At 35.5% G+C, this 25,736-nt stretch overlaps 1 protein-coding gene and 1 long non-coding RNA gene across 4 annotated transcripts in view; one reads left to right on the forward strand and one right to left on the reverse strand.

Annotated features, from left to right (window-relative positions):
• The window catches only part of COL8A1 (collagen type VIII alpha 1 chain), a 107,943-nt gene extending 101,265 nt beyond the window's left edge, over nt 1–6,678 (reverse strand). Inside the window, exon 1 of one of the 3 annotated variants that reach the window (XM_034412305.3) lies at nt 6,539–6,678. The gene's annotated coding sequence lies outside the window, so the exon portion shown is untranslated. Of the gene's footprint in view, nt 1–6,434 lie in introns of all 3 variants that reach the window. The other 2 variants (XM_034412312.3, XM_087894843.1) reach the window with 2 other exon arrangements.
• On the forward strand, nt 6,578–18,311 carry LOC117662746 (uncharacterized). Its single transcript, XR_004590501.1, has 3 exons — nt 6,578–6,660; nt 17,690–17,758; nt 18,263–18,311. It is a non-coding gene; the product is annotated as an uncharacterized LOC117662746 (long non-coding RNA).
• Nucleotides 18,312–25,736: the final 7,425 nt, after the last annotated feature.

Raw genomic sequence — 25,736 nt, forward strand, 5'->3', positions numbered from 1 at the left:
CAAGTCCATCTTCTTCAATGTAAACTCAGTGAGTGACTTTCAGCTAGCCACTTTCTTTCAGCCAGTCTAATATAGACTATATATATTACTGGTAGGTTATGTGAGTGGGGAAATCGAAGAGGGGGTGCTCCTAGAAAAAAGATGGAATATCAATCTAAGGGAAGAATTAATAAATACTTTACCTGAGCTAAAGTATTATTATATTATAGCTAAAGTATTATTATATTATAGTATATGATAACCAGTTATCTAGTTTGGTCTAGTGGTTAAAGCACCAGGCTAAAAACCAGGAGACTGAGTTCTAGTCCAACCTAGGCATGAAAGCCAGCTGTGTGACTTTGGGCCAGTCACTCCCCCTCAGCCCAATTCTCCTCACGTGGTGGTTGTATGGAAAACAGAAGAAGAAATGTTAGGTATGTTCACTGCTTTGTGTTATTTATATAAAAAAGAGACAATCATAGAATAAATATTAAATAACTAAATAACTAGCAGTTATTCTTGGGTGGAACATTTCTCTCTTTATATTCCATATTAGTTTTTAGGTAAGCTTTATGAATGGCAAAGATGTATTTGTAATATATAAACGACAAGTGATTTTATAAAACAAATGTAGAATGATGGAATACAATACACTGGGAGATATTTAGTTTAAACAAGTTCAAATTATCAAGTATTATCAGATTATACCCACAGCTATGAATTAGGAACATTAATTTCCTGACCAAAGTTTATTCTTTTGACTGCAGATTGTCAGTGTGCAGAATATGAGAATATTGCTTTTGCAGAAAAAAAAGCTTTTATGTAGAAAATATTTAGAACAAAACTTTCCCCCCTAGGCTGTAAAATCACTCAGTCATTTCCTCATTCACTCAGTCACTCATCTTAACTGTCTTTAAGACCTGATGAAAAATGCCAATATCTCAAGACATATACTGTAGCTTATTTTGTTTGAAACTTCATGAGATTTTATACAGAATTTCAAAAGATTCTGAAAATTTGAAGGAGGAAGTATCCCAGGCTATTTTTCAAGAATACGTATTTATTGTTGTCTAGTGAACCAAAATTTATCCTTCCCTAAAAGAAGAAAATCCTATTGAAAAATAAATTGATAGTGCAGGAATATGAATGTACAAGACTACTTCTTGTTTCATGCCCTTTGTACTTCAGGATGTAGGTTGTAATTCATTCATATTCTGTTTCCTACCTTATTGAACTTGTTGCCACCATAGGGAAGTAAGGTCTTAAAATGAAGCTCACAATGATTATTTTGTTGTTCTGGAGATCTAATTGTGATGAATCAGGGCAACTCCACCTGGCCTATACACCAGTATTATCATTTTTGCCTTCCTTTTATAGGTGAGTGGTATTGGTATACAATATTGTATTTCACAGATACAAACATGTGAAGAAGGTCCTACGCATGTGTCAGCCAAGGTCATTGAAAATGCTTTTGATGGATGGGTTGGAGATGTCAAGGCACTGCAATATATATTAACGATTAAAGTCTAAAGTGATTCCAACTGTCATGAAAATAAAATGACTGTTTACTAATATTATTGAGTTAAGTTAAAACACATACATGCTGCTTTCATAGGTAATATCTGCCAAAAAAAAAGAAAAAAAATCAGTCAATCTTGCAGAGAAGCAACGTAATCATGACTTATTTAGCCAATTCCTAGTTTGTTTTTTCCATTTCATCTGCCAGTATTGAAAAGAATGGAGAAAGCATAAAACTTGGACTAGCCTATAGATAAATGAGATCCCAAGTCAGGCTTAAAATCAACAAACCATAGTTCCAAATTATGGGATCTTTGAAAAAAAAAAACCCTACCAAAAACAAAGGTTTCTTTCATGGAATAAATTTTCATATCCCAACAAACTCATTATACCTTTGTATTATGTTTTAATTCTGCCATAGACACAGTCCATTTCCAAATCCAGAATCAAACCAATAATCTCAGATTCTGGAAATTTATTGAATATCTAGGTGGATTTTTTTTTCCAGCATGAAAAATCTCACTAGAATCACAGAAATGGTACACAGCAGCTGAAACAGTTATAAAGTTGTCAAGAATTTAAATATAACAAGGGCTTTTCAAGTTACAAAAAAAAAATGAATAAGTCATGCCCGACAGCAAATTCTTTACTATTATTAGCTGCAGTGAGATAATGCAACACTGTCACTAAAATGCCTATGACTGAGATTTCTGAAGCATTGGATAACATTTGCCTTTTTTCTTTTCAGTTTAATTTACTACTGAAAAATCAGTGGGAAGTAGCATTTAAAATGTTTTCCTAACCTTTAAAAAATTGTAAATCACTGATAATATATAAACTCGTCCAGATGTCTTGGGATTACCCTTCAAATGAATGGCTAAGAATTCTGGGAGTTGGAGTCCAAAATTATATAGAGGGTATCAGATCTGGTAAAGCTCTTACATATCTATAAATATAGGAATAGATTTTTAACAAAGAATAGTTATGTTATACACATCCAAAGTGTTAGATTCCTTCTGCTGGTGAACAGAATTTTAGGCAGGGTTAAGCAATATTCTTTTTTCCACCTAATACTTTCAGGAAGTTAATATTAATAAACACGTATAATAGCCAAACAACATTGTTTAATGAATTACTTTAAATTGAATATTGTACAACATTGCACAGTCATAATTGAAAAATAATAATAGTCCAATTCTTTAGTCAACTATAATCTAAGAGTTACAATATTGGGCCTGGGAAGAATCCAGTTCAAATTTTTACTGAAATATAAAACTCACTATAAGATTGATGCAGTCATGTGAATAGATAGCATGAAAGACTATTGTGTGATACAGCCAAAGAATCAGTTGATTGATCTATAAGTCGATTGATTTATAAAAGTGTTAGAAGGGTGAGTTGTGAGCTTGAACAAAGTGCAAGTATGGATAAGAAACAGAAATTGCTGAGATGGAATTGTTGTTGTAACGTTAGCATTTCGTCAGAAAAGATTTTGATCTTCCCTATTAAACTTCTAATTACCTAAATAAGAAGGACCTATTGACAAGTTAATTTTATTTTCATTCTAAAGCCTTTCATTGCGCAGCAGGTTAAGAAAGTAAAGCCACAATCAAAGAATTCTTCCAGACAAATATCACCGAAGAAGAAATTAATTTAGGAAAGCAAACATTACTAAAAGCAATAAACCATCCATCTTACCTGGAGGAATAATCCTTACTACAAGCATTCAGACTCCTCTCCTTCCCAAATCTTACTTATTTACTTCTCCACTGATGAAAAATATGATCATAATACATTCATGTCTAGATTATAAAGGTGCTGTGTGTAGTTTGTTTCAGTACAGTATAATGATTTAGAATTCTATGCTCAAGTCAAATGTACTTCTTTATCTACTGTTGCTGCAAGGAGATACAGAAGCATTTAAATCTGTTAATCAGCCATAATTTATCATTTAATCTGAAACTTCAGATGAACCCTAACCTTAATATGATTTAAGAAAACAAGCCAGCTTCATACATCAGTTTGAAGTTGGCTTGCTTCAAAACACATAGATTCAATATCTTTTTCTAGTTTTGAATAAAAATAAATTGCAGTCATGAAAACATCTGATCCCCTTGAAACTATTCTAAAAGCCAATGAGCCCATCATGCAATGTTTTCCTAAACCATAGTTTAGATCTTGGCATATATAAATGAAACCCTGGACAAGCCAAATCATTTTTCTCAATCAAGCTAAAAGGATTTATTTTGCTTACAGCAATTAGTTATAGTAACATGAACCAAAGATTGGAATAACTACTGAGTAAAAGTAATGACCATGTTCTTTTGAAAATTATTGCACACTTCCTTTATTACTTTTCTGATACTTGACTTTCCACCTGTCAGTAGCAGTCATATTCTGGTGTTCAGAACCTTATACTAGAACCCAAGAGGGCACATAACAAATAAGAAATCTGCAATTTTGCTTTAATTTGGTTGTGGCATCCTCCTTCCACTTTCAGTTAACAATTCATATGGCACAATGAAATAAAACAAAATGCTAACTTTTCTTGACTGAATTCTTACAAAAAAAATTAAGAACTATCAAATGCATCCTATTATTAGTGGTGGGATTCAGCCAGTTCGCACCACTTCGGGAGAACCGGTTGTTAACTTTCTGAGCAGTTTGACAAACTGGTTGTTGGAAGAAATCATTAGGGGAGAGAACCGGTTGTTAAATTATTTGAATCCCACCACTGCCTATTATGATATCTGAAGAACATGAGAGATAAAAAAAGGTTTTGAACAGAGATTGCCTTAAGGCTGATGTCTTAAATATGAGAAAGTAAAATTTTGTTTCTTCGTGTATAGTATATAGAAGCATGATACAATAGAATAAGAAAATATCCTTCCTCTTGAACAACTGAAGGTGCTCATCTTTGATCCATTCCATCTACCCACTCCATCATCTTCCAAATCAAAATGCCTCCAGAGAAGAAAAAAATACAATATATAGGAAGGGGGAAAGTTAGCAGCATCTACAGAAAAAGCTAAAAGTCTTTGCTTGTAGAAGTGGTAGAATTTTCTATTAAGCCAAAATTTAGCTTTTAGAACAGCTCAATATTCTTAGAAATTACTAAAGCCATACACACTTACGCTCTTTGGTTTTGTTGTAGCTGGATGCTACAAAAGCTGTAGCCTTTGCATGTTTGATTGATTACTATTTATTGTAGATAAATAATAAAAACTGTGTCTGATTTTACTTTTACTTAATATTATCAAATATTTGATTGATTTGTGATCTGTTTCATTAGGAAAGTAGTTTAATCTGCAGGAGAATTAATACTATGTTGAAAAACTGAAATTATTATTAGTTTTTACATTCCAAATTTATTTAACTTTCATTTTTGATACACACAGTTATTCCGTTTTAAGTACATTTTGTGAACAGTTTCTTCTGAAGTAATGGTTGACACATTTTCAAAAGTATTTGGTTAAAAAGAACTTGCACAATAAGTGGAATTTCACAGAATCTTATTTTAATCTGAACTCTTCAGACAGTGCATTCCTTAAATTACAACCACTTAACTATGGTAGATGGGTGAGTGGGTGGTATTAATAACTATAATTTGATAAATGATATTTGCAAAGGAAATACTAGTTGAGTGCAAAACATACAAGGTTTTCTTGATCCAAAAATTACATGCAGCATTGTTTTTCAACAAAGGGATCAGATTTTCTCCATCCAAGTTTCTTAAAAAAGCACAAGGCTTAGCAAAATGTTCTCTACTCTAATAGCAATTTCAGACACATCAGACACTTATGTAACTTCTGGTTAGATTGTTTCCTGCTATTACTATTGAGATATAGTTTCAGATACTTATTAAAAATGTTTACATTATTGAAAACCGGCTAAAGTAATAGTAATTTTTTGACAACTCAAACTTAATTTTAAGATTGTGCTTTTGTTTTTTCAATATTAATATTCAATGTGTATAAATGCAATGTTTATGTTAATAACTATTATTAAACTTGCAATATTTGTTATTAAGAACAAAACATTTCAAAGAAATGAATGGCACAAATGTGTCTTAGAGAGTGTAAAGCTATGCAGCACCACCATTAATACAGTGACTTTTTGTACTGCACTAATTCCTGACTGCTTGCATTTCAGAATTTTCTGCAGGCATTCCTGGATTAGGATTTGCATTCCTTTTAAAAGTGGACTGTGTGGTTAAATGCCATGGGACAAATTGATTGAATGCACTGGCATAAAAACAATATATTCTGGTAAACAGAAGGCAGAGTTGTGTATTCTAAAAACTGTTTTCAAACTCTTTTCCGTTTAATATATCTGATTTTATGACAGTCATTTATAAACACAACAGTCTTCTGGTTAGCACCGAATTCTAGAATATTATAAAAGGGATAAGATCGAAGGGGTAACATGTATAACATTCTTGTTTTTTAAAAGACAGAAACAGCTTTTTGAACACAGGCTCAAGCTGTTCAGTTCAACAAACTTTATCCCACTGTCAAACCTCTATCCAATTAGGGTGCTTTGAGTGACACATCAGAAGAATCCTGTCTTGTAAAGCAATACTATGCAGAAAGTTGTTCTTTCTCAAACTTATAATGAACATTTCAGGAAACAATCAGTAAAGCCCTTTCTGTTGCAAAGGGGGAAAATACTAATGTCCTTTATGGTACACATGTTTTGTGACTTTTACTGGGTGTTCTCTTGCTCTTATTAAACTATAAGCAAAACTGAAAATGTTAAATAACAATTTCAGGATTCCCCACTACCCCCTCCTTTTTTTTCCTTACTACTGAAAGGAAAAACAGCTTTTTGTAGCTACAGATGTTACATATTTTCCAGTAAATTAAGCAATCCTCTTTCATGGTTAAAACAACAGCTTGCTACTTGCCATTGAAAAAGACCCATTAATTGAACAGTACCTCAAAACGTAACAGCAGATGAGGACGGCTGCTTGGGCACTCTTGGCATGTCATTGAAGGATTTGAGAGAGTAACTGAGAGAGAGAGAGCCAGAGATTTCTTACCTTGAGCATGCAAGATCCAGAGAGAAGAGATCAGTAGAAAAGGAAGAAAGTGCTCTGATCAGCTGCCGGTAGCATGCCGTTGACTTTTATGGTCAGGAGGGAGGAGCTGCTGTTCATTGTTGGTGAGTAGGCAGACAGTAGCTAGGGGCCACTAGGACAAGCAGATGCTGCTGTATTTCAGGACATGGCAATGGAAAATGCATGAATGCAAGGGAATAACAGGACCCTGATTTAGTTCAGATTCTCCAGGATATTATCAGAATTGGGTTCAGTTCTTGTTTTGAAATGAGGAGAGTGTATAGTTCCAATGATATCAAGTCTCCATTCTTTGGATTTAAGGGCACTTATCACTGGAAAATATTTAAGGATGCTCAAAGCAGGTTGTTTTTGTCAGCAGATCTTCATTACAGTCTCTGATTTACCAGGCACAGTACTGGCTGTGTTTTCATGTAACACAAATTATAATGGGGGCTTTGGCTTAGTATAAAGTATAGCCCCTGGCAGATGTGATTTTTGAACCATGATTCACTGCTCAGATGACTGAAAACCAAGCCACTATGGTTTGTTCAATGAAATGCAACCGAAGAAAGCTAAAATGATAAAAGGACTCAAACATGTTCCCTGCCAGGTAAGTTAGAATATTTTCCAAAAGTTTGGAAAATGGAGACCGAGAAGGTAATAGAATTATGCCAAGCATGGAAAAATTAGGGAGACGTTTCCCTTTCTCAGATTACTTGTTCCAAGGCTGATGAATGAAGCTAACTGGGAGGAGATTTAAAGCTGACACCCCCGCCAAAAACTCTTCACACAGAATTAACCTGTGTGAACCTTCACAGATAACAACGTGGCTCATTGCAACAAGATTCATTACCATGTTACCATCATTTTGAGTTAGTTTAAAAGGGAAGTAGTTAAATTCTTGGAGGACATGTCTTATAGGGCTATTGAAAATAAAATGTTATTGCTTGATCCACAGGTGGCACGTGGATCCATATTGGTGGGCATACAGGTCTTTAGATAACAGTTTCAGAGGAACATTGTTTTCAGAAGAGTATGTATTTTTTTGCCTACATGTGAATTTCTCAGAGACTGGTTGAATTGTAATCACAATTTATTTAAATTCAGGCAACATGAAAACTGATTAATCATAAATCAAAGCAACACTTTTCAAAGTGGTCCTTGTGGCATACAAAAGGAAGTGAGAGAGAACATAAAAATTAAATTAATTCTGTTAATTTTAAACTATAGCTAAGCATTTTCCAGAGCATCTGGAAACTTGCAACTCTCCTTACCATATCACCTTTGTTATTGATTATATTTGTAATATGAAGTAACTTCTATTATATGGAGAAGTTAAACCCATGTCAAAATGGATAAGTGGTCTACTCTGGAAGAAGCCTCGGAGGAAATCCTAGGAGAGATGCTGACAATTCAGGTGCACAGCACAGGTATCTAGGAGTTTCCTATGCCAGAACCTTCTCTAATGCAGAAACTTAAGTTTAACATCTTCCATCCTTAACATCTCCAATGAAAGAATTTCGCACAACTGGTCTAGGAATGTTTTTCTGTTTAGTGCTTGGAGAGTTCCTAAATGACTAGACTAAATAGCTCAATTGTCTACTCCTGTGATGGCAAACCTATGGCATGCGTGCCACAGGTGGCATGTGGATCCATATTGGTGGGCATACAAGCTCAGCTCCAGTGCACATGAGTGTGCCGGGCAGCTGATTTTCGGGTCTTCTGGGCCCACCGGAAGTCAGGAAGTGGGCCGTTTCTGGCCTCCGGGGTGGGTAGCCCTACCCAGACTCCTAGAAAAGCTATGGAGCCTGGGGACAGCGAAAAATGGGCTTACCGGGCCCACCAGCCATCACATCCCAAAAACAGGGAGAGCACGGGGGGACGCACATGCATATGCAGTGGGGGGGGTGCATAGAATTATGGGTGTGGTCACACACATGCACAACTCCCCACACTCCCCATACTCCCTCCCCACTTTTGGCACGCGATGGCAAAAAAGTTAGCCATCACTGGTCTACTCCATTCTTTGTTAGTTTTCATAATATCCACAAACTGGATAACACAACCTTTTTGGACTAATGAAAGCATTTGGACTGTGAAGAATGAGCTAGGGACACTCTTACAAAATGGCAGCTTGGGAGGTTGCCCGTTCATAACATGACTGCCATGTAGGAAATACCCGTTCGAAAATAGCATTTTATCAGAATGCTTTCTGCCACCAGTTCTAAACCTTCTACAGTTGTCACTTCTACTGTGTCTATTCTCTATCCTTTTCACAGCCACAGCCACTCGTTACTTTTGTGTTCTATGAAAATGTATTAGAAAAATAGTAACCTGACATGCTGATCAAAATTTTGGTGGACAGGCGAGAAAGAAAAGGGGAAGAAAAGGAAAAATATGTTTATTTCGAAGGATGGTTCTGAGTGTTTTGTTCTTTATTTTATTATAGATGCTTGTTAAAATTCGCATAAAATAATTAGTTGAGTCCAGTGGACTCAACATAGGACTCCAAGATATTCTATGGCGTACCTCAAAGTGACTGTTTTGGAACAATGGTATTTTAACACCATCACTAAGAAATTGGTGAATTCACATACATGCAATAAAATGTGCATTTAAGGGTGTGTCCCAAAGATACTTTTTCAAAAGGCAACTGGACTTCATTTTTACTTGAAGACATTTCACATCTCATCCAAGAAGCTTCTTCAGTTTCTTGAATGAGAAACAAAATGTCTTCAAGGAAAAACAAAGTACAGTTGCCTTTTGAAAAAGCACCTTTGGGGCAACCATGACCAGGATGACTCAGAATCTCCAGAGACATTTAAGGCAGAGGTTTAATCCTTCTCTCTCCTGCTATGGCCAGAAACAATTAAGCCACACCTAAATAGTTATTGCAATTCTGATAAAAATTGACTCTACATCTCTAACTGTAGAGATGCCATAGTAAAGCACAATTGCTTCACATTATTATTATCTTTTATTAGTTAAACATAAAACTGAGTCAACTGAACATTTAAAAATGTATCACAAATATCATTGACTGGTGCTGATAGTTGATACTATCAACTAGTTGATACTACTGTCAGGTTGCTGACAGCATTCTAAGTATTATTATTATCTCTTTTATTCATTAAAAATCTCAACTGATTATATTATTATTATTATTATTATTATTATTATTATTATTATTATTATTATTATTATTATTATTATTATTATTATTATTGAAAGCTTGCCTACAACACTTTGTCATTATTGGACTTAATGGATGGCTTTTGCTTCAGTGCCATTACGGATTCCAGCAACTTCAGATGCATAAAATTAGAGCTGTTTCATCAGCTTTTTTTCTAATGTGATATACCTCCTCATTTGCCATGAATGTCTTTTCTGGATTTTACATAGGAAAAATGGGACTAAATTTGCAGAAAATAATTAGTTGACCCAAGTCCAGTGGACTCAACATAGGACTCAAAAAAAAAAAAAAAGGACCAAGCATTATCAGAGCATTTCAGCCTTCCAAGATATTCTATGGCATACCTCAAAGTAACTATTTTGGAACAATGGGATTTCAACACTATCACTGAGTAAGAAATTGGTGAATTCACATACATGCAAAAGTTTCAGGCAATTTCAAAAAGTCTCAACAAACACAGTTAATGTAAAAGGTTTTTATGTAGGAGGCTCAATGTAATATGCATCTGTGTATCCAATCTGCTTTCCCTCTCTCTCCCCCATCCCAAGTTAAATATTACATCCCAAGTTACATACTTCTTATCAATTGAGCTGCAACTCATACAAATTTATATTTATATAGCCGTTTTATAAAGTTTGTTCATGTGAAAGATTGCTACTACACTTCTCCTGATTCCTAGCTACAATTAAATTGAGGTTGCATTTATTGTATTAGAGAAATGTTGTATTTACTATATTTTTGTTTTTGCTTTTGCTTGCTTTCTTCATGCTTTACTTTGCATCCCTTACTGTAATTTAAAAAAAAAACAATGCAGTTGTATATTTTTCATATGTCAAAACATATTCCTTTACTGCCAGATTGCATTTTTATTACTCATTTATATTAATGAAAGTTTAAGGAGAAATTAAGCTGAATGACCTCATGAATGGAAGAGTTAACATGAAAAAGTAATTCACAAGATTGGTCAAAAGTGAGGGTAAGTTGAGAAGTGGTGACAGATTTAAGTTTGGGGTTCAAAAGATGGTCATGATTGTGTGAAGTACAAAGAACCTATGTTAAGAAACCAGAAAAGTAAGAAGTAATTTTAAAAAATTAAATATGATTTAAAACGTTTTTTGATATTCTAAGAATAACAAGTAGTTTTTCTAGATGATGTTTCTGGTTTTGCAAGATGAAGAGGACACTAGGTGACAAAGAAAGTTGATGGTATCCACAAGGCAAAAAATATCGGGTAATGTGATAAAAGATAAAAGATAAAGAAAATTAATATGGTGTTCTAATAATCCCCTAACAATGCTGGCTTCAGGGTTTTCTGGATTTCAGCTCAGCAGTCATAATTTGAAAATGGGAGAACATGTGCCTAAAATATTTTAAGGGAGTACATTGATTTTTGTTTATGTACTCTGACAATAGTGCAAATTAAAGGCATTTACATTATGAATCTTAGCAAAACTTGCTGTCTTCTGGCAGTCAATAAGATCATAAATGAGTTTTGGGATGACAGTAATAAACTAGAGTATCTCCACTTCAAGTAGCAATTAATTCTTGGACTTCATCACTTAAAAGAATAACCCTGATACAACAACCAAAAGCCTTTCTTGTTACTTTTTCATTATTATATAATACCATACAACATATCTCTAAAAGACATGCAGGAATGTTTTTGGTGTTCTGCATTTTGGAATTAATTCTTTCATTTTAGTCATTAACTGTAGAAAGAAAGCACTGATGAATCCTATAATTATTTTGAGTAATGCCATTGTAAGATTGAACTTGTGAATTCATGAACAAAAGGACAAAAAGATAAGTACAACACAAAATATGGTACTGTTTTCTCTTTAGATTATCATTTATTTCACAATTGTTATTTGCATTGATGTAGCAAAGGAAAAATTGCCTTTTAGACTTTTAGTTTCAAAGAAGGGACAGGCTTATATAACTGGGATATTCTTTACCCAGCTAAGAGTAAATTTCAAAAAAATTAAATAAGAAGTAGAAAGCCTTCCTATTTATTTATCATTTAAAGTATATCTATACAATATTTCATGTCACCTTCATTTCAGTGTCATGTGCAAGATAAAAACATAGTATAATTGAATGGAGCATGCAAGTAACTAAACGTAACTTCATAAAATATTTAAATTAATAGCAATAGTTAGGATTGCAATCTACAAAATAAAATTGGGCTCTCATCAATTAAAAAAAACAATCTGAAAATTCTGGCAGTTAAGGCTTTTTTAGAAATAATTATGGATGAAGCTAGATAGACATACTTTGATGGTTAATTTTGTAAGAAAATCAGGTGCTATAGAAAATGCTCTGTCTCTTATGGTTGCCAATCAATAGATCTGTCAGGTTTTTATTCATCCCTGAAAAATATCAGTGGTGACAGTAAAGGGAGTTGCACTTACTTCTTAAATGTATGATTTGAATGGAGAGTTACAGTTATGTTCCATTAACTTTTAAAAATCCAGTGTGCTTACAAAACAGTAGGAGCTCTAGTGCTATTTCAGAAATTGCCAGGAAAGAAACCATTATTAATTCTGTCTCCCCGTCGTCATCACCCCCCAAAATTATATGTTGAAATTTTTGGAAGATTTTTAAAGTATATGACTGATATATAAACATTTACAGATTGTAAAATACCCTCCCCCCCCAAAATAGGACAATTAGGAAATATATGGAATTAAGGAGCAATTTTAGGTACATGTTTTCAAAATTCATTTTTTAAAAATCAACAAAAAAGTTATTTTTCTGCCTAGCAAGAAGCACATTCCAGAGATCTGCTGTAATTTCGGAGAATATTCATGAATTGTAAAATGTTCTAAAGTCAAATGAGTAACCATGCACCTTTAAAAAGTCCTTCCATCACCTTTAAAAAGTCCTTCCATCACTCTCAGAATAATCAGATTCTCTATATTGCGATAAAAGTAGTCAAAACATTGAGAGGAATGCACAAGGATAATGAATTCATTTGGAATTCTATAAAACAGAAAATAATTAAGACTATCGTTTTAGAAGGGTATTTCCTCAGATATTTGATTATTTAATCTGAATGGTTTCATGGGATTCTCCCATTGAAGTTCCATAAATATGACTGTGGGATTACAAAATGAAAGGATAACTGTTATCCTGCACCTGATAAATTTGAACCTATCTGTTAAACTGGATTCTGGTTTTCTTCACCTCAAAAGGGAACTGATTCTTTGGACTGACTTCTAGCCTGCCACCCAGACCCTGGATCCGAGGACTCCGGTTAGCCCTTGTCTCTTATTCCTTGGTTTGAATTGAAAACACTCATGTGAGAAACTGTTATTTCACATGAAGTCATTTCTCTTTTGCCAAAAGGAAATGTCACGCCATGACTCTGACTTCTATGATTAATGTGATCACTCAGCACTTGGTCTGACATAGGGATGCGGCAGTTGAAAATACAGCCTCAGTGTTTCCTTTCCTGGGTACTTGCCATTGTGGACACGTTTCATGCTTTGGCCATGTTTTGTAATATGCAAGAAATGTTGACTGAACTAATGAATTTTACTGCTTATATTTAATTGTTAACGAAAATCTAAAGGTCAGTTTTCTCTACTCTAAAATATATAGACCACATTCAAGGCAGTTACTAACCACCTTTCTTTGTGTTACATGAAAGGATAGCCTAAAATATGCATTTTCAAAACCAAACAAAAACATTGCTTTTAACCCCCTTAACGAGGGGGGAGGACTCCTAACATGCCTTAAGATCATACCATAGCCAGTTTGCATTGTTACACAAGTCACAGTGGTCATCCACCCTCCCCACCCCCAAATTATATGAGGCCACACATCTCCCAAAAGATTGTTTCCTTTTTTATTAGATGTGTTTATGAAAAGTCATGCAAAGTCATAAGGTAACTGACTTACAAACACCTAATTTTCGAAAGGCATTCTTTATGCATTGACTTCTCATATGCTGTAGGTATAGGGTTTTTTTTACAGCCTATAGCCATGATGGCGAACCTATGGCACGCGTAGCCATATCAATCGGCACACATGCGCGCACTGGCCAGCTGATTTTCAGGCCTTCTACACCAGAAGTAGGGGAAAAGGCCGTTTCCTGCCTCCGGAGGCCCTGAGGGGGTGGGGAAGGCCCGTTTTTCTTTCTCACCTGCTACAACAGCTAAAACTTTGCAGATAAAAGGGGTCTGGACATAGTGGAAATTTCAATTCCACAGGAGTAATGGATGCCAGATTTTTTATGCATTCTTTAAGTTAGCAGATTTGAGGTACGTTGATTTAAAAATTGTTCTGGTATAATGCACCATTTGGTAGAGTTGGCTAATGGGGGGCTGGGATGAGTTTTAGTACTATTGTATATAGATTTAATCTTCAAGAACAGGAATATTTGGCTGATTTTCTTCATATTAGTGCACAAAAGTAGTCTTGAATCCAATTGTTCATACTGACTGGACCTGAAAAGGTTAATATTAATAAAGCATTATAATCTAATATGATATAGTATCTAATCCATTTTTTTAAAAAAATGCAGAGTATGATTATAGACAAAAGAACTAAAAGTCAATAATCTCAATATTACATGTCAAAATAAAGTAGAAATATTCAAAATTATATGTAAGACATATGCAAAATCAGTTTCTTTAGTGGCTATTACCATATGGTTACATAGTGAAAATATTGGAATTTATGCATTAGAAGGACATATCAGTGGATTTGGGGAAATCCCAAGCTTTTAAAAACTGTTTGGGTAACAATCATTGGGTAGGGTTACAAAACAATTAAATGAAAGGAATAATCCTAATGTAGGAAATACATTTCAAAATTTCTAAGTTTCTCAGGACTAGAAAGGCCAGTTTATGTCAATAATCATCATCTAGCACTAAGCCTGAAAAATAAAAGCTATTTCTGTTAAACTGTTGGAATGGTGAAAAAGAAAAAAAAAACCCACACAATTTAAACTTCAGTGGGCAAAAGAAGAGAGTTCACTTTCATGTTGATAGTGGTTATCTACTTTAAATGGTTTCATTCTAACATACAATTTTCATATCGTATTAAGTATCTTCTGGCAATTTGGAAGCTGCAAATGTGACACTTAGGGGGCTCATTCCTAGCAGTAAATCCTATCGATGTGCTTCATTCTCACTCAACACATCGTCCAATTAATCTTATTGACATAATGTTCTCTTAAATTGTGGATTTTTTTTTCCTTGAGTGATTTTTCCCAAGGTCTTCCAGGAAATCTTGGCTTCCATGTACTATTTAGTATGCTATGGAACTGGGGAACAGCCATTTCATTTGTTGGACATTGCTTAAAGTAGATGCAACCTACTATAGTTAAGAAATATGAATAAATCACACCAGAAAATTGTTTATGAACATTGTGAAATTAAAAGATTGGGAAACTTATTAAATTTGGCTCTCTGATAAGACTGGCTTGTAAAAGTGGTCAAGCACAAAGGAGATAGTAGGAAATAAATTGTATCGTGAATCTCTTTGCCCCAATGATTTGTGGTAAGATAGAGATCAGTTTCTTTTAAGAATTGCCCAAAATGTTTAAATATTGAACAAATCATGTGCAGACAGAAAACTGAACTAAAGCAAGCACAAGTAACTGGAATCTACGGGAGATTTTTGGTGCCAAAATAAATAGCTTTTCTAGCACCTCTTACTTAACCCATTTTCCAACATGCGTAAATTATATTCATGGTCTAACTCAGTGGATTTTTTTGCAGAGCTGTTTATCAGATCCCAGCTGAGCAACAAAATTAGTGTTTTGGAATTATTATTGTATTTTACACCTGAAAGATATTCCAGTGGAGATCCCATATTTTGTCCTTAAGGTTCAGATTTATAAATGTTTTCAAATAGTAGAAAAGGTGTTGGCACTGACATAATTCAAAATTATTTATATCGAGATTGGTAACAAGGGCTGCTGAAATTGAAGGTATAATGGAAAGATTTTCACTGTTATAAAGTAGCTTACACAAGGTTGCCTTTTGTCTTTTTTTTCTTTTCCTTTTTCTCCCTAGTGTACTTGTCTAGGCATATGCATGCTGTCCTTTTGGCTTCAGTGGCTTTAAACCAAACTCTTTGTATATCCAAAGGCTTCATTGTTTGGTCATTTGAAAGGAAGGCTCTTATGTCACAAAGAACAAGACTAATAGTTTGGCATGGCAGCACCTTATCCCCTCCCTGCTTAAATCCTATTCCTCTGGAAAAAAAACAAGCCCAGAAAAGTCATCCTTTCTCCCAGGCTAACTCATAATATTCAGTTGTAGAGATAGTCTATGAGAAATCTCAAATGTCTTCAGATCTCAGATGTACTCTGATTTTTTTTTAAAAAGTGATTTCATAACGCTCTATTAAACTCTCTGCCCTTTAGGAATATAACCCTGAATTCTGAAAATGTCCCTTTCAAAAGATGAAAGAAAAAATGCCTCCATTAATGCATTTCAATGAAACTTTAGATAATAGCCCTATATTTTTTAAAAAAGTAAAAATGAATTAAGCAATATTTCTGTCTATTAAAGAGCGCCCGCTAGCAGGACCATGGAGCAGAGCATTTTCTATCATGATGGCACCCACTGTTTAGAACTTTTTTTAAAAAAAGTTTTTTTTTAGACAAACATTTAATACATCAGTTTTCTCTTCCCTGTGACATCTTGGTGTTATCTTATAAAGTTCTTTCTTTTTTTGTATAGTTGTCATTATTTCTATCATGATCCTTATCCAGTCCGCAATATCAATTCATCACTAACATAATATTCAACTCATCACATATTTTTACATACTTATATAATTAATCATTTATATCTCTTCTCCAACCAATAATAAAAATCATTCCATATTTTAAAATATTCTGAGTCTTCTCTGTCTTTAATCATCAAAGTTAAGCTATTGATTTCTGCACAATTTTTGTGCAGATTTTTTTAATTACTTTTTCTTCCAAAGGTATTTTCTCCGCTTTCCAATTTTGTGCATAGACAATCCTTGCAGCTGTTATTACATGAATTATCAGATAAACGTTTTCCTTGCTAATTTTTTTCAGGAAGAATGCCCAGTAGGAACAGCTCTAGTTTAAATTCAATACGTTGATGTATCATTTCCTCCAACCAAGTCTTAAATTTAATCCAATAGTTTTTAGCTCCCGGACATGTCCACCACATATGATAATATGATCTTGGTAGTTGATGACACTTCCAACATTTAGCTGATTTTTCTTTATAGCCCTATATTTTTAAAAAAGTAAACATTTTTGCTAATTTCTCAGGTGGCATATGCCATCTATAAAACATTTTATATTGCTTTCCTTATATGTAGCGGACACCGTTAATTTATAATTCCTTGTCTCTTGGAGGTTAGATTTCACCCAACCTTGGTAGAGGTGACAGAGCTTTAAAGAGCTGGTTATGTTCCCAGGCCTGAGGGTCAGAATATGTGATAGAGCCCTTGAGACAGTTGTCTCATTAAGTTTTTTAACAGGGATGCCAATTTGTATTTATAGTGATATTGTTATCTGATATTTTTAAGTATTGCTTGCCGTATTCTTGAGGTTGAGATGGACAACCATGTGAAATGCGTGGAAGAGAAAGCTTAGCCTTGCCTTCAGACAAGCATAAAACATTTCTGATTGTTAATGAAGTGAGAGTTGTCATTGCAAAACTGATGTAATGTTAATAGTCATTCTCTTCTTATCTAAACTTGAAATATGCTGAGGGTTTATGAAAAATATTGTTGTTCTTTTTCTTCTTAAGCCTTTGTTTATTTTGATAGAATAAATGCCTAAACAAACTGCAGCCTCAATTTTTTTTGTTTTTCCTGGATCTATTTTTATTTAAGTGGAGCATTTCACTTTATGTCATAATCGTTTACTCTGAATATCCACACATTATCTAGAAGTTTGCAAATTAATTTTAGCAACTTTGCTTTGTTATTCTTTACAGTTTCTTGGGCATTAATTTTGAGGAAACCTTTCAAGTCCAAGAGTCTATTCAAAACAAGATGACCTTTTGGTAAATGTATACCTAATTACTCCATTTGTATATTTTGACAGCTATTATGAATCTTCTTCCTTCATGTGACAGGAATATACTGGTGGAAAAAATAAAAATTAATTGATTTGAATTTTTTTTAAAAAAAAATCAATAAATTGTTTTTCATTGCCTTTTTCAATGCCTCTAACATTGCTACTTGACAAGTTTAAGCTGCAGGAGTTTTAGGCAATGTCTCCCTTTGACAGTGCTCAAGAGCTCAAGCAGGCTGACTTTTGCAGAGTAAAAGTTTGCGCAGGTGATAGAGGAGCAGAAAGCAAGCATACCTAGGGCGTATTCTGCAGAATTCAAAGCTTTTGCTTTGCTCTAACATATCAGCAAATGTATGCCAGCCCTCTGAATTTTTACCATGTTTATAGTAAGATTTAGAATCCTGTATAAGAAAACATTCCATAACAGGCAAGCTTAGGCCTTAATAACTCTTTATCAAACTCTAATGACTATATGAATTTAAATCAAATGCAGATCCAGCAATTAGACAGCATCCTCCATGATCCATGAATCAAAGTGAGCTGTAAGTATGTCTGGGGTGACCCAGTACAATTTATTGCATGTTTATTTACAATATTACTGTGTAAGTGAGCCTGAGGTTCTGACAGCAAAATATATTAATCATTCCTATTTTGATAGGCACATGCTACTACTTCCCAGCAATTTCCCACAAATCCTGTTTGAGCCATGAATCTCCTAATTTGGACATCAGTATCCATCTCCAGTTTAACGAAAGCACTCCATGTGTAAATCAAGCAAGGTAGTAATATTAAGTACACAGATACAATAATAGAATTAAGTGAAATGTCAAAAGAGAAGAACAGTACTGGAAACCAAAAAGATAATGGGCATATTGCTACAGATTGATAAGAATTAGAGAAAACTAGACCGTGTTTTTTTCACCAAAAGACAAGTTTATTGTCTTTGTTTATTGTTCTATTTATATAGCTGGATAGTCACCTAGTGGGAATGCTAAGAGACTCTTGTGTAAAGCAGGTACTGGACAAGCTGTCTTAAAAGGTCTCTTCCAGTACTGAATTGCTATCACTATTTGTTACTGGAATGCAACTAATCAGATGGTAAGATTATTTTTCAAAACTTGTTACCATACTTCTGCAACCAATTATAATTCGTGGAAAGCAGTTGATATTTAGTATATGAGCAAATGTTAAAGATTATATTTAATGACCTGGGTCACCACCTAGTTATGGAGGCAGGAACATATGATGCCATGCAATGTTCATTCCCAGCCCACTATACATACATCTTTCAATTGTGTTTTTCTGTTCCATATTGAAAACAGTGTTTCTCAACTTCGGCTGGCTCAAGCATTGCTGGTACGTCTGCCACATTTTACTTTCTTCTAAGACAGGGGTGTCAAACTCAAGGCCCGTGGGCCAGATGCAACCCACGGAGTGCTTAGATTTGGTCTGCAGGGCTGGCCCGAAAATATCAAAGGACCAGTCCATGAGGCCTCTGCCAGCCAAAATGGGCTGTTTTTGGCTGGCAGAGTGCTACAGGAGGCCGTGGAGGCCAAAAATGGGATGCAGGGGGGGGCTGTGATGCCCCCCATGCCCTGTTTTGGCCGGCAGGGTGCTGCAGGAAGCGTCTATGCCATCTTCCACCACCTCCCCCCAACCGTCCACAGAGATCTACAATGCTGATCCAGCCCGTGAAGAAATCCAGTTTGACACCCCTGTTCTAGGCAATCCCTTGCATCCAAGCAGTTACTGCATGTAGTGAATGGGAATCCTCCCCACCCCTAGTCTCATCAATGGTTGCTTCAGTTGTCTGATCTCTGCTTGTAGCTACTGCTATCAAAGACATTTCTGAGGTATAATTGTTGGAACATCTGCATGTTCCATCCACCAGGAAGTTTATTTAGCTACCATTCTCCCCCACAGTTACTGACTTTAGTGTTCAGCTTTTTTGGGGGTGGGGGAATAAATCTACCTGTGACTGATGAAATGTTGAAATTTTCTTCCTTTCATTTTCTTTTTACTCAGCTCCCAAATAGCCCAAATGAATGTGCTTTGCATGCTTAAGATTACATGACCAAGATTACATGACCAAGATTCTAGATTGCTTACTTGAAGTCTAGAAATAGAGAATAGAGTTTTTACATGCATAAAATCCCTTCATATGGATAGACAGATTAGATGCAAGGCCTGTGAAATCTTATGCCTCAGGTTCTGGAAAGCCACTGCCAGTCAAAATATACAAATTCAGAAACTCTAATCTAGTATAAATGCTTACTGTATCTTTTCTAATTCTTTGCCTTACAATGTTTTCTTATATATTAATTTTATTCATTTATTCAACTTCTGTAGCCATCCAACTCAGCTAAGTGACTGTCAGTGACTTACAGTTCTAAAATTATATTTAAAAATTAATAACATTAAAACATTAAAAACATCCACAAAACAAATAAGTATAAACAGCAGCCATAATGATTAAGTAACTAAGAATAAAGCCAAGTAATGGCCCCCTTAACACATTCTGAGCTTCAGGCCTGGTTACGTAGCCAAGTTTTTAAAGCTTTACAAAAAGCCAACAGGGTTGGTGTCAGACACAGGAAATCAGGAGCCAGAATAGAGTTCAAAACTACTACAAGTTTATTCCATGCAACCTATACACAAGAATCTGGCCTACTAACAGTTGACAAATTGACACCAGATAAGAGTCAATGAACTTCAAGGGGGTTGGACTTAGGTCTCTTACAGTGTGTAGTGTCTCCAAACTGATAATGCATTTGACCCCACCCTCGAATTCAGCCAAGTCAGCCAGCTTCTATAGTTGAGCCATTTTAATTTCCATGAGGAGAATATTCCATGAGGCAGGGGCTACAGTGCAAAATGCCCGTTTCTAATTCCTGCTACTTCACACTCTTTGCCTGACGGGATCTGCAGCATGATCAGATTGGACATGTGGAAACTGTTGGAAAAAGTTAGTCCTTGAATTGATACCTTGAATTGCACCTGGAAACACACTGGCAGCCAATGCAGAGTAGTGGTATTACCTGTGCTGTGTAGGTGGCACAATTTATTACCTGTGTAGCCACATTTTATCCCAGTTGAATTTTCTGAATGCTCTTCAAGGCCAGCCCCACGTAGAGCTTGTTACAATAATCCAAGAGAGATGTTACAAGGGTATGAGTGACAGTGAGCAGGGCCTGCTGGTCTAGGAATGGATGCAATTAGCACACTACCCAAAGGTGTGCAAAGGCTCTCCTAGCCACAGTTGCCAACTGTTCTTCAAGCAGGAGCTGTGAGTCTAGGAGGAACCTAGGATATTGCACACCTAGGATATTGCCACCCCATCCAGAAGCAGAAATGGAAGAACCTTTTCTCAGGAAGGTCCAAATACCTACAGCCATTTATGATTGAATTCTACTCTTGCAAATTTAATTAAACTTTGCATCTGCTGCTGGATTATTTGCATCATTCTGGCCGCAAAGCAGCAGTAATACATGGTGAATTCTTAAATACTCTACTTCCTTGGAATTATTCATTATTGTTTTAAAATTCCCCTTCTCACTTCAACTACTGTTGATCCTGCATTCTGATAATATCTATGGATGTCTATTTTCTGATTGGACAAACTTACATTCTTCCTGCCTCCAGTTTGTATTTCCCTGGCCAAGCCAAGAGATAAGTCCTTGAATCTTATTTCTCCTTTACTTCCTTTATGAATATACACTTCTTAACATCTCCAAGATGTTAAAGTCACATCAATAAGTTACTTTAAAAACCCCGCTTTATAAAGATTCAGCAGCATAAACAGTCTAATGTATTAAGGATGGAAATAAATATTGTATCTCACTAGCTTAGTCTACTAGGGTGAATTTATAATATTTATTTATTTTGTCTTTGTCATTCATGAAACAAATGATGTGGCTCATAACTCAGTTCTATCACATTTATAGCATGGTGTGCTGTTGATTCAGACACTTTAAAGTCTTTTCTATACCACATAGTCCTCAGGTAATGATAGCAATTTGGGCTAGGATTACTGTAACCAAGTGATTCAGTTAAAAATGTCACATCACATGACCACATTACTTAGCTACAGCAATCCTGGCAGTCCCAGTTGCTGTTGTCACCCCAGGACTATTTGAGTCATTGTACAGGAAGAGGTGGAAGTCCCAGGGAAGGAGCATGGGAGGTGGAATGGTCTAGGAATGGATGGATGGGCAGGTGCTTCAAAACATGGTATGTTGGCTAGGCCACGGGATGACCAGGAGACACCTTAAGTAAGTGCTGCAGGGATATGGGTAAGCCAGTGAGGGCACCAGGGGTTGCTACAGGTGGGCATGCTGTAGGGTGAATGAGGGGTGGGAGATGCTATGGAGTATGAAATTTGTGAGATCTTGTGCTCCATAATGGGGTCCTTGGGAGAAAAAGCACTGGGAGTAACTTACTGGAGCAATTTGCGACTTTCCTTGCCAGCTTCTCCAAAGACTTTGCTTGTGGGAAACTGACAGGAATGGCTGCAACTGGTAATCATGAGAACATGGCTTGCCACATTGTTATAATTGTGAGCCATGTCTCATGATTACCAGTTGCATGTCAATTACCCACATGTAAAGTCAATTCTTAGTCTTAAAGTTAATGTTATTTCCAGATAAACCTTAGAATATTTCTAAAAAATATTTAGAAAGGTGAAATATTCAAACAGCTTCAGAGATGAATATTGACAAACGTATATATGCACTTTTATTAATTAGACATCTGTAGCAAATATCAGCTACTACTGAGGTAATGTATAGTTGCTAATATTTACAGTATACATTTTCCCCAGAAACTTCACTTTTCACTATTTTCTTGACTGGTTGTTTTGTGGTATCAAAACACAACAGGATAAGACTGCATAAAGTATGGCCTGTTAGAGACAAGATAAAACCGGCATCATGGAAACTGACCATCCTGGATTCATCATAAATAACAAATAAACAAAGACTTTATGCTTTCATTTTTTAAAAAAATGACATTAAGAAAAGCAATACTTTTATCTAAAGAGCTAGTTAACTTTTAAAGGAAGGAAAATTAAAACCAATAATTTTAAAATACTATAAATAATCAAAAGTGAGGTTTAAAATTACCTCCATGGATATTATTTTATTAAATCCTAGTACCTAGTTGTAATGATCCACAATTCTAGTGGAGAAGAATCAGTCATCAACTTTGGTTATGGTCTTGTTAGAATGTGACAAAATATTTCTTCAAATAATTGTTTCATTTGTTTTTAATTTGGAAGAAAACTCTGGAAGTAAGCAAACTAGTCTGTTCAGGATAATCTATCCTGAAGTAATTGCAGCTAGTCTATATTGTCAGGTTTGGAAGACAATTTTCTTTTTTGCTTCTTAACTGTCACATACTTTAGCTGGGGAAGTTGGGAGGGGGTTGTTGTTGGGGTGGTAGAAAGTTAGTCATAACAACATTCCGTATTCAAGGACTTTTGCCTGCGTCTGATGGAGACTGCCTGAAGATTGTATCCGGTGGAGTGTGAAGAGTTGATTGGACAATGTGATGAACTTGTGGATGTGGGGCAGGGCTGTGAACTGCTAGCTGGGTGGGGAAAATCTGGAAGCTTTCAGATTCGGGTTTTCCCAGATGTGCCAACATGACATCTCTAATAAATTGGAACTTTGAGGATCCTCAGGCCTGAGAGCTTTATTTCGTTGGGGGGTTCCTTAGAATCCTGATATATATATAATGTAATATAGTAATCTATACGGGGGGGGGGAAAGAGGAATGTGGGCAAACTGGTTGGATATACACAACAAACATAAATGATGGTTTGTTTAATCATGCACCATTGAATAAACCATAATCAGATGATCTTGCAGAACACTCTAAACAAGGTTCAAACCAACCACATAAAACAGAGCCTGTTATGTGCACCAGGATATTTATTTGTTCAGGAAATGTCTTGGTGATATAGAAGCTGTAAATTAAAGGCTGGAAGCCACATCTCCTCCTGCAGATCTCTTTTTTCATGAAAAGTGCTGAACTGGATGAATATAGCATCCAGAGAGAGAGAGCCCCTTACCCGCAGGAATAATTTCATAAGACTGTTAGCATTCGCTGATTTATGTTGGAAAAGAACAGCAAATATACAGTATCTGCTTTCAATTTGACAGAAGAATGATCAACATCTGCATACAAATGACATTTACCAGAGAATGAACCTGTTCTACGTATTATGCTATAAGTATCCAATTTGTCCTGCTATGGCAAAAGCTCCAGAATTTGCTGCTCAGTATTAATTTGCAACTCATGGATTTAAAGTTGTTTTTATTTTTAATATACAGTATGCATTACATTCAGTTCAAAAGGTTTAAGACAATGTGCCCTATCAATATGCCATCTAATTCCAGAGAGATTCCATCTTTATAGAGAGTAACTCTTCCCTGTGCCAAAAGCTCTTGTAACTTGGGGATCCTCCAGGCCCACAGCATTTATTCATGGAGCAGTTTGCAGCTATGCCTGAAATGGGGTGAGGGGCCTTTGCAGAACTCTATCTGTTGTTCCAGTTTTGACTCCTTCCAGAATTTCAGGCTTTATTCACAGTTGCTAATGCCTTAACCATCTCCTGATTGGATATGGGGCTATTGTTGAATAGCATTTGGAAGCTACAACTGAGACAGAACACAGTGGCCCAAGTAGTACTTCATGCTCTTTGTTGTACCCATATAAAACATTGAAGAATATTGAACCTGGTCAGCACCTTATTTATTTTGTTAACCTGTTGTCAACCCCAGATAAATATTTCTGGAACTCATTTCTCTATGCTCTCCAAAAATGTTAATCAACTCTGTGATACTCCATGGTTCCTTTCACTGTTGTAGGCTTAAACTTGAAAAAGATGACCCAAGGAACTATTACATGTTGCAGATTTATAGACACCTCTGATTGGAAAGGTATAAGATTTAATGTGAGGCCTTTCCATAGTTTTCCACGAGAAAAAGAACCCCACAGATAATTTGTATAACTGGGTAGATTATATCGCTAAATATTTATAGCAATATAAATAGATATTTGTTTAAACTGGGTAGATTATAATGCTAAATAGTATCTGAGTTTTACTATGAGTAGTTGATACTGTACTTCATGGAACAATGTGGACATATTTTGAGCACAACTATAACTAAGCTGTACCATAACTGAGATAGCTAATATACATATTTCAAAACATTGGTTGCCTCAGTATCTTAAAAAGTAAAGTTCTACATTTAGCAAGAAAATGCACAGGTATAGTATAGGTGGTACCTCGCTCAATAGTAGTAACTATGAGAGGGATCTTGGAGTCCTAGTGGATCATCGCTTAAATATGAGCCACCAGTGTGCTACAACTGCCAAAAAAACCCAACACAGTTCTAGGCTGCATTAACAAAGGGATAGAATCAAGATCACATGAAGTTAATACCACTTTATAATGCCTTGGAAAGGCCACACTGCATCTAGTTTTGGTCACCATGATGTAAAAGAAATGTTGAGACTCTAGAAAGAGTGCAAAGAAGAGTAACAAAGATACATTAAGGGACTGGAGTCTAAAACATATAAAAAACTGTTGCTGGAATTGGGTATGTCTAGTTTAATGAAAAGAAGGACTAAGGTGACATGATAGCAGTGTTCCAATATCTTAGGGGTTGCCACAAAAAGAGGGAGTCAAGCTATTCTCCAAAGCACCTGAGCACCAAAGCAGGACAAGAATCAATGGAAACTAATCAAGGAGAGAAGCAACCTAGAACTAAGAAAAAAAATTCCTGACAGAAAAATGGAACAACTTGCCTCCAGAAGTTGTGAATGCTCCAACTGGAAGTTTTTAAGAAGAGATTGGACAACCATTTGTCTGAAATGATATAGGGATTTTCTGCCTGAGCAAGGGGTTAGACTAGAAGACCTCTAAGGTCCCTTCCAACTCTCCTCTCCTCTCCTCTCCTCTT

The sequence above is a fragment of the Pantherophis guttatus genome, chromosome 5 (genome assembly GCF_059756535.1).
Source record: "Pantherophis guttatus breed Tessera chromosome 5, ASM5975653v1, whole genome shotgun sequence".
NCBI lineage: Eukaryota > Metazoa > Chordata > Lepidosauria > Squamata > Colubridae > Pantherophis > Pantherophis guttatus.